Consider the following 14,809-nt stretch of genomic DNA (forward strand, 5'->3'; position numbering starts at 1 on the left):
AGGCTAAGATTGGGGGGAAATACAGGTTCTGGCCCAGGCATGAGCTGTAGTTTATGATCTCCTCTGCAACGCTGGGCGACGTCACCACCCAGACTTTAAGCTTGGAAGCCCTACAAACTGTACAAACATCCCTGTGTTTTAAGAATCTCTTTCCGGCAGACCTCTCTAACAGGTTCTTGTTCACAGTTTGATTGTGACAAAGTTGTTTGCATGAAACTGAAATATGGAGAACAGAAAACCAGAAATAAGTTAAATAAATAAATGAATGAATGATGGATTCGATGTGCGTGAGAAAAAGAGAATGTAAGCAGTAAATATCGCACACGGGGAACTCGAGGGTACTCGTTGTACTCATGGATATTTTCCCACAGAAGCAATGGAAGAGAAGAGAGACCAAAAAATTAGACATTTATCTACTTAGAAAGCAAAAGTACAAATGAGCAAAGTTAAGAGTTTGGGCCAAAGCCACTTTGTGTGAGAGAGTATCCTGGTGGCTTCCTTTCCTATGGCAGTGCTGAACAAAATCTGTGCTTGCAAGAGATTGCTCCGAAGCTCACTGGAAGCTCATGTCTAATAGCCCCCTGCTAGAAACCAAAATCTATCCAATTAGTGTTTGTGTGAGGATGTTTCAAAGTACACTTTGTGTTTAAGGAGCATTCTTTGATTTTAAGAGAGATTATTTTATTTTTGTGATTGCAAGTCACTAGTTGTTAATCACCTCCCTGGCCAATCTCTCTCTAACACACACCAGTCACCTCCCTGACCAGTCTCTTGCTCTCTCACATGTTTTCCCTCTCTGACTTATACACAGTCTCAATCACAGATATTCTCTCACACACACCTACTGGCTTACTCTCTCTGTCTCACCCTTACCCCCAGCACACATGGAAGCTACAGCACAAGGCAGCCGGTATGCTGCTATTAAAGCAGTCTTGACAGGCTGGGAACTGCAGCAGGAGTGACTCCCCCCAGCCCTGCAATGGTAAGAAGGCACCACTCAGCTATTTGCTTGTGGTGCAGGGCAGTTAGCTGAGAATGTAGCCACGGGGATTTCCTGCCACCCGGCTGTTTGGGAAATCTGTCAATTAACTGCCCCAGGTCTGTGGCAAACCACCGCTGATCAGGAAGGTGACTGGTGTGTATGAGAGAAACAGAGTGCTCAGGGGGGTGACTGGTTTGTGTGTGTGAGAGAAAGATTGGCCAGGGAGGTGACTGGTGTATGTGAGAGAGATTGGTCAGGGACATGACTGTGTGTGAGAGAGAGAGAGAAAGAAAGATTGGTCAGGGACGTGACTGTGTGTGAGAGACAGAAAGATTGGTCAGGGACATGTCTGGTGTGAGAGAAAAAGACCTTGGTCATGGTGGTGACTGGAGTGTGTGTAAGAGAGAGATTGGTCAGAGAGGGGACTGGTGTGTGTAAGAGAGAAAAAGAGATTGGTCAGGGAGGTGGCATGTCTGTGTGAGAGAAAGAGAAATTGGTCAGGGAAGTGACTGGTATGTCTGTGAGATAGAAAGATGACTGGTATGTGAGAGACAGAAAGTGTGTGTGTGTGTGTGTGTGTGTGTGTGTGTGTGTGTGTGAGAGAGAGAGAGAAACAGACTAGTCATGGGCCTTAAGGAAGAGGCGCATGAGGACAGCTTCTGGTGTGTGCTATTGGCCTGCAAGGGAAAGGAGTAGGAGAATTAATGGAGAGGGTAAATAAAGGTGGCTTTTTAAGTTTATCTCTTTTGATTGACTGCCATTTTAATTATTGGGTATTATGTGATATGTCTGCTGTTTGAAATATTTTATTGTTTAGAGAATTTTTAATAATTTTGTAAGTTTTTAATGATTGGATGTTATTCTATTTATCAGTTGTTTTGAAACATTATATTCTAGTTTTAGAATTATTATTTTATATTACTTGAGAAATGTTTAAATAGAAATGTGGAGACAAAAACTGAACTGGAAACAGCAAGAAGCCAGACTGAGTGTATGCAATGCAACAATGGAAAAACAGAAACATTAACTTGATGGTCACTTTATTCTGTATTTGGTGAGGGTCTGTCTGTGTGTTTAAATTTAATTTAAACATGCCATACTGGGTCAGACCAAGGGTCCATCAAGCCTAGTATCCTGTCTCCAACAATGACCAATCCAAGTCACAAGCACCCGGCAAATACCCAAATACTAGATAGATCACAAACTACTATTGCTTATTAATTACTGTCATAGCAGTTTATGGATTTATCCTCTAGGAACTTATCCAAACCTTTTGTAAACCCACTTACACTAACTGCTGTAACCACATCCTCTAGCAATGAATTCCAGAGCTTAACTATGTGCTGAGTGAAAAATAATTTTCTTTGGTTTTAAATGAGCCAATTGCTAACTTCATGGATTGCACCCTGGTTCTTCTATTATCTGAGAGAGTAAATAACTGATTTACATTAACTTGTTCAAGTCCTTTCATGATTTTGTAGACTTCTATCATATCCCCCTCTCAGTCGCCTCTTCTCCAAACTGAACAGCTCTAACTTCTTTAGCCTTTCCTCATAGCGCAGCCATTCCATGCCCCTTATCATTTTGGTCGCCCTTCTCTGCACTTTCTCCAGTGCAGCTATATCCTTTTTAGGATGTGGTGACCACAATTGCACACAGTATTCAAGGTGTGGTCTCACCATGGAGCGATACAGAAGCATTGTGACATCCTCCATTTTATTTTCCATTCCCTTCTTAATAATTCCTAACATTCATAATGCCCCATGTCACCCCATGTCACCCCCTATTACATAAAACCCCTCTGTGAATTTTACACTGTTATTTTGTTATGAATGCCTTATGTCTGCTGATTTTGTACTGTGCACTCTCATGTATATAGTTATAGTTGCAGTTCTATTGCATTGCATCTACCCATTGATGTTTGTTATATGTAAGGGCTCCTCCCAAAAGTTAATTGTATTTTTCCTAGTTCACTAAGTTATCTGTTACATGTAAGGGCCCCGCCCAAAAGTTTTTGTTTATTGTGAACCGATGCGATGTGCGAACGGATATCGGTATAAAAGAGATGTTAAATAAATAAATAAATAAAATTCTGTTTGCTTTTATGATCGCCACAGCACAGTGGGCCGACGATTTCAATGTACTATGCACTATGATCTAGATCTCTTTCCTGGGTGGTAACTTCTAAGATAGAACGTAACATTGTGTAACTACAGCAAGGGTTATTTTTCCCTATTTGTATCACTTTGTACTTATTCACATTAAATTTCATCTGCCATTTGGAAGCCCAATCTTCCAGTCTTGTAAGGTTCTCCTGCAATTCATCACAATCCGCTTTAGGTTTAACTACTCTGCATAATTTTGTGTCATCTGCAAATTTGATCACCTCACTCATACCCCTTTTCAGATCATTTATAAAGATATTAAAAAGAACCGGTCCAAGTACAGATTCCTGAGGCACTCCACTGTTTACCTTTTTCCACTGTGAAAACTGACTATTTAATCCTACTTTCTGTTTCCTGTCTTTTAACCATCTTGCAATCCACAAAAAGACATGACCTCCTATCCCATGACTTTTTAGTTTTCTTAGAAGCTTCTCATGTGGGACTTTGTCGAATGCCTTCTGAAAATCCAAATACACTACATCTGCTGGTTCACCTTTGTCCACATGTTTATTCACCCCTTCAAAAAAATGGAGGAGATTTGTGAGGCAAGACTTCCCTTGGGTAAAACCATGCTGTCTGTGTCCCATCAAACCACGACTATCTAAATGTTTTCTGATTTTATTCTTTATAACCATTTCCATGATTTTTCCCGGCACTGAAGTCAAGCTCACCGGTGTATAGTTTCCCGGATCACCCCTGGATCCCTTTTTAAATATAGGGGTTACATTGTCCATCTTCTAATCTTCAGGTGCATTGGATGATTTTAATGATAAGTTACAAATTTCATTTTAGTTTTCATTTAGTTCTTTCAGAACCCTGGGGTGTATACCATCCGGTCCAGATGATTTACTACTCTTCAGTTTGTCGATCAGGCCTACTACATCGTCCAGGTTCACCGTGATTTGGTTCAGTTGATCTGAATCATTACCCATGAAAACCTTCTCCCGAACAGGTATCTCTCCAATATCCTCTTCAGTAAACACTGAAGCAAAGAAATCATTTAATCTTTCCACGATGGCCTTATCTTCTCTAAGTGCCCCTTTAACCCCTTGATCATCCAACGGTCCAACCAACTTCCTTGAAAGGCTTTCTGCTTCAGACATATTTTTTAAAGATTTTATTGTGAGTTTTTCCCTCTATGGCCAACTTTTTTTCAAATTTTCTCTTAGCCTGTCTAATCAATGTCTTACATTTAACTTGCCAATGCTTATGCTTTATCCTATTTTCTTCTGAAGGATCCTTCTTCCAATCTTTGAATGAAGATTTTTGGCTAAAATAGCTTCTTTCACCTCACCTTTTAACCATGCCCGTAATCGTTTTGGCTTCCTTCCACCTTTCTTAATGCAAATGTGACCCAGGTAAGGGTTTCTGTGTAGGGATCTATAGCAGCTCGGCTTGTTCTGTTTTCCTAATAGAAGGTGTATTGGTGTTTAGGGCCTGGTTAAATATTTGTAGGGTTGTCTTTTCATAGGTAGGGTTGTTACTTTTTGAATGAGTTCTATAATGCAGGTGTAACTTTTTTACGTATTAGTTTATGTACATTATTGCAGATCCTGGGAGACTGTTAGGTGCTATATTTCTGTTTCCATTTCTTCAGTTTTGCAGTGGATGCAGAGTGGAGTTTTGGGGTTTCCATTCCAGTTTCTGTCTCCATATTTGTAATTTGCAGTCTTTGTGTACTTGGTGAAGGTTGATTATATGTGTGTGACCGAGGTCAGTCATTTTATTAGCATGTAAGCATTTGTATCAATATTATTTGTTGTGTTTATTCAATAGGACATGCATGTATTGGTGGTAAATTAGTTTTTTTCGTAAGGAGGGCTATTGCGCCTAGTAGGAGAGAGTGTTTATGTTGCTGTTACTGGGATGACACCAGAAATATCTTTTTTGTATGGCAAATTGAACAGGGAATGACCTAGTTCTGTTTTGCACCCATTATTGGGGAATCAGGGTGATTCCTGTAGATACAGAGTATATGATTACTTTTAGCCCCGTGACGATCATGTGTTCAGTGTGTCACGCATGTGAGAACCATCTGTCATGTGTGTCCCAACAGAAAAAAGGTTGAGAACCATTGTCCTAGAGTATATTGCGTTGAATGTAGTTGTACCCATATATGTCATTTTGACCAATCATTCACACAGTTGGTCACTATGAACAAGGATGAGTAGTAAAATGGGTACACCATCAATCAAACTGATTGATAAGGATGATGTCAGTCAATAAGCATTGACTTCTGGTTCTGGTTACACCCACTCCTCACCCATAACTCTGCCCATATTTATTTATTTAAAAAATGTATATTCCGTCTATTTAAATTTCTGGTGGTTTACAACAATACGATCATAAAATGGATAAAACATAAAGACCAAAAGGCAAAGAAATCACAAACACATACAATAATATTAGGACATATTAAAAAATAAGGTACAACATTAAGAGATACAATACACCAGTACATTAGGTCACTACAATTATTTAATTGCCCATAAAATACAAGACCATAGAAAATACCGGAAATCCATGGATGAGCTATCTATGGAACTGGACTTATTCATTACTGCAGTGGCCCCAGGGCTGCCACCGCCGGTGGCTCCCAGCTGTCTTGTGCCCCAGCTTACGGCTCTGTCCCGGTAAGTCAAGTATCCCAAGAAATGCTGGCGGGGGGGGGGGGGGGGGGGGGTTTAATCAGTGCCAAATGCATTTCACCATTCAAGCAGCACTATTCCCTGGTGGTCCCAGTTGTGGAAACTAGTCCTTATCAGTTGGGTGTCCAATCCCTCACTGTGCAGGAATCTAGCCAATCTGAGTATGGAGCATGGGACATCACCATCTGGATTATGTTCCAGAAGTATTCCCCTCCAAGGTGAATGAGGACCTTGCAGTGATCACTTTTACCTTCATTGGGTTCATGGGCTAGAGTCCTTCCATCTCTTGGTTCAGAGGGTCTACTGGAATCCCGTCAGACTCCTTTACCTGACCTGCTGGAGCATTCATCTCTGGCAGAAGACCTCTCATACTCTAAATTCCTGGATAAATTGGCTAAGATGATCAGAGTCAATGCTCATAAGGACAAAGATCCCACACATAGGTCTTCAGGATATTTTGGATTTTTGACAAGATTCGATCTTCAGACTATAACTCCTTTGATAGAAAGGATTTGCCTGATCCTTGAGGAGTGGCAGAAGATCACCAAGAACCATTAGGTCTTCACAATTGTGAAGTCAGTGCCATTTGTGCTTCTCTTGTCCTTCTGCACTGCATCAATGTTTAACCTTTATTCCAGATCCATCTCACTCAACCTAGCCTCATCTTGAGGTGGCATCACTTCTCAGTCAATGGGTGATAGAACCTGCCTCTCCCAAAGACCATGGCAAGGGGTTCTACTCTTGCTATTTCCTTATCCCTAAGAAGACAGGGGAATTGAAAACTATTCTAGATTTATGAAGACTGAAGAAGAGCTTTTTACAGGAGAAGTTCAAAATGAACTCCCCACACACCCTACTGCCCTTCATCCAAGCAGGAGTCTGGATGTGCATCCTGAAACTGAAAGAAGCATATGCTCACATACCCATCCATCAGTTTCATTGGAAATACTTCAGGTTTGTACTAAATTCTTCTCACTACCAATTCCAGGTTTTTCACCTGAGCTCTTGGCAGCCCTAAGAGTCTTCACAAAATGCATAGCAGTGGCTTACCTTCATCACCAGGGGATTTGTATCTTCTCTTACCTGGATCACTGGCTAGTTATGGGACCTTCCCACACAGGAATGTTGGTCTTCCTATAGAAGACAATCCAGCTCCTTAAGTCACTAGGTTTCACAATCAACTTTGCAAAGTCCAATCTTGTTCCTACCCAGAGAATCAAGTTCATTGGGGCATGGATAGACTTATTGGAGGAGAAAGCTTTCCTTCCATCATATTGAGTGTCTTGCCTTTGAGCTCTAGTCCAAAACATATTACAGCAAGATCAGAATTCATCTTGAGCAATCCTGTTTGTCCTCAGACCTATGTCATGACACGCCTCAGTATGAGAGTTCTCCAATGGGGTCTCTGTGCCAAAAGAGATCAACCACTTTAGCTCTTGAAACATTCCATGAAGATTACCACAGAGATGAAAACATCTCTCCTTTGGTGGCTAGATGTGCAGGTCCTGGAGATGCTTCTCTTTGAATTCTACTGCATCAGGAAACTCTTGCAATGGTTGCATTCACCAGAGGGTGAGGTACCCATATGGACTCCTTCTGAACTCAGGGGGTTAGTGACAGATTGTCTATTTCAGATCAACCTTTTGTAACTACGAGCCATTCGATATGCATTGAGAATATTCTTGCATCTCTTTCAGGGAAAAAGAATTTTAATCCAAACCTACAACCTAGTGGCAATGTTCTACCTGAACAAACAAGAGGACACAGGGTCCTGGACTCTGCCAGAAATATCTGAAAATTTGGGAATGGGCTCTCATTCACAGAACATTTTACCAAGCAACTTACATTCTTGGAATCTCCAATACGCTGGTGGATCACCTCAGTAGGGTTTTTCACCACCACGAATGGCTCCTGGATCAGGGTGCAACAGGCAGGCTATTTAACCTCTGGGGTCACCTGTCAATTGACCTGTTCACATCAGAAGACAACCAAAATGTCAAAATTTGCTCCATTCTGCAAAGCAAGTTCAGATCCTCTCGAGATGTTTTTCTGCTCAAGTGGGATACAGATCTGCTTTATGCCCTTCCCCCGCTTTCACTGGTGATGAGAATGGTGCAGAAGCTACCCAAAGACTGGGTACATCTCATTTCCTCATTGCTCCAGCTTGGCTCAGGCAAATGTGGTTGTCTTACTTGGTCAGGTTGTCAGTCTGCCCATTGATCCTCCTGGGATCTAATCCAGCTCTGCTAACTCAGGAGGATCATCAATAACATATGAACCTCTCCTCTCTCAACTTGATGGCATGGATGTTGAGACCTCGGTAGTCTTATTATTATTACTGTCTAAGGAGGTTGAGGACATTGTGATTTTGACCAGAAAGCTATTAGAAAAGTGCACATTTTTAAAAGGAAGTGTTTTTTATCTTGATCTCAGGAGGCTTCAAGAGATCTACTTCTATACCTGTTCTCCTTCTCAGGCTTCAGTACATCACTGGTCAAAGTTCATCTCAATGCCATTGCCACTTACCACATCCAAATGGATGGAATTCTGATCTCCAGCCATCTTCTGGTATTAAAATTCATATAGGGTTTGTGAGACCTCTGGTTGCCAAGCCTCTAATGCTATGAGATCTCAATGTCAACTGATGAAGCCTCCCTACAGATCACTGGAGTCAGCTTCCTTGAAATTTCTTATCTGGAAAGTGGTATCTCTAGTTGCCATCACTTCAGCTAGAAGAGTCAGTGAGCCATAAGCATTTGTTCATAACACTCCATACCTACAGATTTTCTACAATAGAGAGGTGCTCCACCCTCACTCTAAATGTCTGCCAAAAGTGGATCCGGCATTGAATTTCAATCAAGCCATTGTTTTGCTCCAGTTCTTTCCAAGGCCTCATTTCCTTGGACTGAAAAAGGGCCTTGGCCTATTATCTAAAAAGAACTCAATTACATCATCATGCTTCTCAACTTTTCATCTCCTTGGATCCTAACAGACTGGGAATAGCTGTTGCCAAGAGCATGTTGTCCAACTGGCTAGCAGCCTGTATTGCACATTGCTATGATCTGGTTGGCCTCCGGATCCCAGATTCTGTCAAGTATCATCAGGTAAGAGCCATGGCTATCTCAGTAGCGCATGTAAGAACTGTATCCATTGAGGACATCTACAAAGCTGCAACTTCATCTGTGTACACCTTCAAGTCCCATTACCATCTAGACAATCTCTCTAGTAGTGACAGAAGTTCTGGGCAAGCTGTTTTCCTCTGTCTGTTCACCTAGTAATCCACTTTTCATAGGTGTGGGGTGGGGTGGGGTGGAGTTGCTTATTCAGTAAGGGTTCTGACATGCAACCCTCAGCTTGCGACTCCCCACATATCATGTCTAATTCAGCTCTACTTGTTGTCAGAGAAAGTGAGTTTATTTACTATAAATGGGATTCTCCATAGAGAGCAGAATGAATCAGCAATGTTTAATACCCACCTGCCTCCTGGAGACTTGCTTACCTAGCTAAAGCTAAGCTCTGCAGTCAACTGAGGGATTCATGAGGAGGCGCACGTGTGGAAACTCACACATGCTCAGTAGTAAAACTTTACTGAGCTAGAGAGAAGGGCCTGTTTGGTACTGTTGGTTGATATCACCCATGTGTCATGGCTAATTCATCCTGCTGTCTATAGAGAATAGAGATGTGAATCATTTTTTGTGTTCGTGTCATTCTTCATTTTTCGGCTGCTGTGGGAAATGTTTTTTTTGAGGGTCGGATCTTTTTTTTTTGCGAAAATCATTTTTTGAATTAGTGTGCGCTAACTCCCATTAGTGCATTCTAACTCCCCGTTAATGCGCGCTAACAAAAACCGTTAGATTTTGTTACTTTTTGTTACTTTGAGTTAGCGCGCACTAATCTGAAAAAATGGGAAAATCCCGATCATTTTTTAGGCTCCCTGAAACATGCCGAATTGGACAATTTCGTTGAAATTTTCCAATTCGACAAAAGTGAATGCACATCTCTAATAGATAAACCAATTTATGGAAAGCAGACACATTGTGACCCTTCTGCTATAGTCCCTAAAACTGGACTAAGACAAATTTTTGAAAACTGCCTTCCTCTAACAATGTTTATTTGATTTCATGTACATGCCATTCGTTCTTGTTTTGTTTTGAAGTGATTTATGCACTTTCACAGTAAAATGTATATTGTTAAGTCTTAATTCATCCTCTTGATCTCTTATTCTTACTGTTTCTCTTTGATTTCAGCAGATAGGTCTCTATTAATTTTAATCTGAGATTCTGATGACATGAATTGATTGTTGGAGATAATTTGCTGCTTTCACTGGTGGATATTTTTTGATGCTTTTATGACTTACTTGTTCAGGCTACCGATAAAAGGATAATTTCAGCCGCCCACGTATGGCTAAAATTTGCGGGTACAAAGTACGTACAGTGCTTATCCCCAATTTTCAAAGCTAATTTATGCACAGAAGTCTACGTACACATAGGTGCAAGAAGTTACACCTGCTCCACAGCAGGTGTAACTTTCTGCATTTATGTGTTTACTTTAAAAAATAAAAAGCATACACACAAATGCTTTCCTCCGTGCCTGGAGTGCCTGCCTACAGTGAGTGCAGGGAAAACTACACTTGGAATCTAGAATCTACTTACACACATGCTTTTCTCCACACAAGCTCCCTTGATAATTCTCTAAAGCTGATTTAAATGTCCCAACTGGAGTTTATAGGCCATCTACAGAGCTGAATCAGATTTGGACTGGTGACCTAGAGGTACAAGGTTCTGGGGCGCAACAACACGTCCCCAGTGTCCGCTGTCATTTGAAATGCTTGATGCCCTTTTGGGAAGAGTTTTCAAGCTGTTAATACTTTTTACCCGCATCAATTACCAAAGCAAGAGGACACACAGTCCCTTGTATCTGTTTTTGCTATGGATAGAATTTTGCTAGAAAAATATGCGCAGAGATGTGAAAATAATTTATGCATGCATTTTTCCTCTCTCGAGAATGCCTCCTCTGGATAAGAAGAGCATGGGTGCTTTTAGCCACATTGAGGGAAAGCAGTTTTCATTTAAATATAGGTAAGACACTTTCTACCCCCCGAATGTCGCTTTGAAAATTGATCCCCTTTTTTATATTTAAAACTTGAGATTGTTGCCTGACCCTGAATCAATGAGCTATGAGCACTTCACTTTGGGGCGGATTTTCAGAGCCCTGCTCACCTAAATCCGCCCAAAACCAGGCGGATTTAGGCGAGCAGGGCCCTGCGCGCCGGTAGGCCTATTTTACATAGGCCTACCGGCGCGCGCAGAGCCCCGGGACTCGCGTAAGTCCCGGGGTTCTCCGAGGGGGGCGTGTCGGGGGCGGGCCCGGTCGTCACAGCGTTTAGGGGGCATGTTGGCAGCGTTTTGGGGGCGGGTACGGGGGCGTGGCTACGGCCCGGGGCGGTCCGGGGGCGTGGCCGCACCCTCCGTACCCACCCCCAGGTCGCGTCCCGGCACGCAACAGGCTGGAGCGGCCTTGGAGGGAACGGGGGTAGGCTGCGCGGCTCGGCGCACACCGGCTATACAGAATTCATAGCCTTGTGCGCGCCGATCCAGGATTTTAGTAGATACGCACGGCTCCGCGCGTATCTACTAAAATCCAGTGTACTTTTGCTGGCGCCTGATGCGCCAGCAAAAGTACGCCTATTCGCGTTTTTTGAAAATCTACCCCTTTGTGAGCATATAAGAGAATAAAGCTATATATCCTTTCACAGTCTTTTTTTCTATAGTCCATTTCCGCAATCTGCTGCTGTGCTTTTACATTTTTTAGTTACAATTCCGTCTCACAAAGAAGGGCTGAAACACCATTAACCCTGGGAGGGAAAGATTCTCAGTTCTTAATGTGAAGCTTCCTGCCTGGCCTTCCTTTCTATGGGGTTTTCCAGTTTTGCTTGTATTCTGTGACTCAGGAGCTGTCATTCTATTTTTTTGCAGTTCCAGTATTTGACTCTCTGTCAATTGTTCTGTTTCCGTTTGAAGTTTCCACTGCACTGCAGGTCTTTTTCTCTTGGAGTAACCAAAAAGGAATTATGTTTTGTGGCTTTTCCTTTCCCCTGCTCTCAAGAAATCGATAAAATAAAAAAGGGGGCATGTCTTTTTGTGTGTGAACCTTGTGGCCATGAAAGGTGCCAGAGTGACAGCCCATGAATCTGGAAAATTGCCAGCATTGTGTATACAAGTGTATCCTGTTCTCATTGCAAATTTTAGTAATAACCAGAACATACCTCAATATCAGGAAGGGCTGCGACGGTCTCCTCCAGTACATGCCAACTTTCTTTCTCTTGCTCTTCTAACAGTGATTGGATGGGCTTTTGTGATCTGCATAAAATTCCATATACATTCATTAATGGGCTGATGTGAATTTGGGGGCCGCACTATATGGGGGTAATTTTGTAATATCATACATAATAAGTTTGCCGGAAGATGCATGCATAAGTCACACCAATTTTCAAAACGGTCTTCCACCCTTTGACAATTATCCCAGCAAATCTACCTGCACACTTGCTAAAACGTCCACACAAATTTTGCATGAAAATCAATGCACGCACTGTTCAAAATCCAGAAGTATGCAGCTATGATCAAACCCCTCCCCAACTTCCCCCCTAGGAATGCATAAAATAAGTTTACCCTTATTTTATGCATAAGGGTAAACTTATGCATAAAATATAAGATTTTCCCTGCCCTTTGATTCCCAAAGGTTTCATATTAACTCTTTGGGTTATTCTGAAATTGTAAAGAGCAGGGTCCCCAGAGGCAGGAAGAGCACCAGAGTCTCAGTTATGGATGAGGCAATGCTGCAGGGAAGAGGGCTTTAGATTTATTAGAATCTGGCAACATTTTGGGGAAGGGGAGCCTACTCTGAAAGGATGAGCTTCAGCTTAGCCAGGGTAGAGCCAGGCTGCTGGCACTAACCTTTAAAAAGCAGACAGAGCAGATTGTAAACTTGATCATGGGGGAAAGCTGTCAGTTGCTCAGAAGCACCCCAGGTTCAGAGTGAGGTATCTTCAAAATATACACAGAGAGGCTGTGATGTGGGCAGAAGTACCCTGGTTCATTTAAATAAAGAGCATGCAGAGATAAATGATTCCAGACTGCCCATTTCAACTGTTAGGCAGATTGTTAATATAATTAAAAAACATACTCTGAATTGCTTGTATGCAAATATCAGAAATCAAAAAAAATAAGAGGGGAGAGCTGGAATGTATGGCAATGAAAGAAGATGTAGATAATAACAGGCATCTCAGAGACTTAGTGGAAGGATGATAACCAATGGGTCACTGTGATACCAGGATGCAAATTATATCAGAATGATAGGCCAGGTCAAACTGCTGGAGAAGCAGTGCTATCTGTTAAGGATGAAATAGACTCAAAGAGGAGAAAATCCTGCAGGAGACAGAATATACTGTGGAATCTCTATCGATAGAAATTCCACATGGGATGGGGAAGAGTGTAGTGATGGGGGCTTTACTACTGTCTTCCAGACTGGAATGAAGGGACAGACCGTGAAATGCTAGCAGAAATTAGGAAAGCTAACAAATTAGGCTACACAATAATAACGGTTCTCTTCTGTATCTTTTTTGCCATGCTTTGGATAAAGCAGGATGGTTGCTTTCTCCATGTTAGTCCAGTTGAATGCACAGAAAAAAAAGATTAACAAATACATTGTCAGTCCAATAAAAAGGTATCACCGTATATTTTTCGTTTGTTTGTTTTTATGTGTTAACTTTTATATTATGTAATTATTCCCACAGTCACCAAGGTTAGTTGGGCTATCGTAAAAATATACGGCCCCACTCTAATGCTTGTTAACGTTTGGGTTTCAACCATGGTCCCTCCATGCAGATCACTCCAGCCTTCAGGGAAGGCTGATGCCACTCAGAGCTATAAACATAAACATCATCCCATGCAGGTTAGTCCAGTGCTTTCTTGGAGGCCTGGTCCAAGCATACCACTGCTGTTTAGGTCATAAGAAAGCCGGAGGAAGGAACTGAACAGATGATGGGGGGGAGGGACAAGTGTGAAAGATAGATCAAGATATGGGTGGGATAAAGGCACAGTGATTTAGAAGAGGGATGCAGAAAGACTGGAGGGCCAGAAAGGAAGGAGAATATGTTCACTTTTTTTTTTTTGCATAACCAGTGTTCACTCATCTTTATAAAAAAAAAAAAAAAGAGAGAGAGATATGTCTGATGTTAACCTTTATTTGTTGTTTGTTCTACTATACTTTAGTTGGCCTTTGAGCGAGGCTGAAGCATGCTGAAGTGGGGCCAGGCTCTTCACGCATCATCTGCTTTCACTCTGTCTCTTCATAAACATTTTGATAGTATTGTCTGCAGACACCGCGGACCTTCTATGATTTAGCACCGCTCTTTTGAGAATGGAACAAAGTTATTTTCTACTTCTGCTAGGAAGTGGTTTTAGTGAACTGGAAAACCACAGCTGCAGCTGTCTGAAAAGCTCTTGTGTTAAAATCAAACTGTATAAGCAGTGCAGAATATGCAAATGTGCCTTAGACGGTGAGCAGAGTAGACATATCCTGAAGTGACACTGGTAATATCTCGTCAGTAAAAATTGCCTGAAATGAATTTAATCTGCTTCTTATGAAGAGAAACAAAATGTAAACACAAGTTTGTTCCATTTTATATTTATGTTTGTTTCAATTTAAAATATATTACCTCTGGAATAAAATATTTAAACTTCTGTTTCAATGTATAAGAATTTGGCAGATTTTTCTCATTTGTGTGATTAGGAAATGACATATGTTAATTGTTGGCTTTGTGAGGTGATATCCAGGTTGCAATTAACTCCTGGCATGTAAGGCAACAGCAGGACCCCAGCAGTAAACATAGGACTGACTAAAATAAATCCCATCATGCAGCACCCTCAACAAAAGCTGCAAAGCCTTAAAACAGATTTTTTTTTAATTGCCTTTATTTTGACATTTAAAATTGTGATTATAACAATCTGCCAAAA

Source organism: Rhinatrema bivittatum, chromosome 2, assembly GCF_901001135.1.
Source record: "Rhinatrema bivittatum chromosome 2, aRhiBiv1.1, whole genome shotgun sequence".
Taxonomy (NCBI): Eukaryota; Metazoa; Chordata; class Amphibia; order Gymnophiona; family Rhinatrematidae; genus Rhinatrema; species Rhinatrema bivittatum.